General features: G+C 41.3%; 1 non-coding gene across 1 annotated transcript; it reads left to right on the forward strand.

Moving 5' to 3' along the window:
* Positions 1-893: 893 nt before the first annotated feature.
* On the forward strand, positions 894-997 carry LOC141721966 (small nucleolar RNA R71). Its single transcript, XR_012575006.1, has one exon. It is a non-coding gene; the product is annotated as a small nucleolar RNA R71 (small nucleolar RNA).
* The last annotated feature ends 241 nt before the right edge of the window (positions 998-1,238 follow it).

The following is a 1,238-nucleotide window of genomic DNA, read 5'->3' on the forward strand; positions in this document are numbered from 1 at the left end:
TGTTGACAACAGCTTTCTTCCTTGGTTCCACCTCTGTTTCCTTCTGCACATCTTCTTCAACCACTACTTCAGATTCTGGAACTTGAGATTTTTCGGGGTTCGCAACCTTTCCAGACCTCAATGTAATTGCCTTAACCAGCTCTTTAGCTTCTTTCTTTCCTGGAACTTCTGTGTCACTGGGAAGTGTACAAGGTAGTCGATTTAACAAGGCATTGGCAATATGCCCAATTTGATTCTCTAGAGTCTTGATAGACACCACTTGGCTCTTGCACATGAGCCTCAACTCCTCTAATTCAGATTTTTCATTAGATTGACTTGTACTTCCATAAGGTAGTTGCTGAAGTTGGATTTGTTGTCTTGGTGCATATTTCGGTTGTTAAAAACTAGGAGGGTTGAATTTCTTTGCTGCATACTGCTGATTAGGCTGTTGCACCGCATTCTGATTATTGCTCCAGCTGAAGTTAGGATGATTACGGTTATTGGGATGATAAGTGGCTAGAGCCGGTTGCTGCGACCTCTGAAAGTTGCTTACATGCTGAGCTGATTCACTAGAAATAGAACACTACTCAGTTTCATGCGCACCTGTACAAAGCTCACAAACACTTGTGATCTGATTAACTCCATAATTAGCCAAAGAATCCACCTTCGTCGTTAAAGCCTGAAGCTGAGTAGCTATAGAAATAGTTGTATCTATTTCAAGAACTCCTACTACCTTACCTTGAGGAATTCTCAGAGTTGGGTTCTGGTATTCATTAGAAGCCATCAGTTCAATCAACTCATAAGCTTTATCGTAGCTCGTAGCCCATAAGGCTCCACCCGATGATGTATCGAGCATGGGTCTAGACTGTATTCCCAAACTATTGTAAAAGAAATTTATGATCATCCCATCAGGCATGCCATGATGAGGGCACTTCCTATGCATCTCCTTATATCGATCCCAAGCCTCATACAAAGATTCTTCTGATTGCTGCGAAAATTGAGTGAGAGCATTGATTGTTGCCTTCTTCGCCATAGGGAAGAATTTAGTTAGAAACTTCTGAGAAATATTCTCCCATTTGGTGATAGAACCTGCTGGTAGAGAATGTAGCCAGCACTTAGCTTTATTCCTCAGAGAGAATGGGAAAAGCCATAACTTTATAGCATCTTCAGAAACTCCATTAAACTTGAAAGTGTTGCAGATCTTGATGAAATATCTGATGTGCATGTTGGGATCTTCTATTAGAGAACCCCCAAACTGG

Source organism: Apium graveolens, chromosome 4, assembly GCF_009905375.1.
Source record: "Apium graveolens cultivar Ventura chromosome 4, ASM990537v1, whole genome shotgun sequence".
Taxonomy (NCBI): Eukaryota; Viridiplantae; Streptophyta; class Magnoliopsida; order Apiales; family Apiaceae; genus Apium; species Apium graveolens.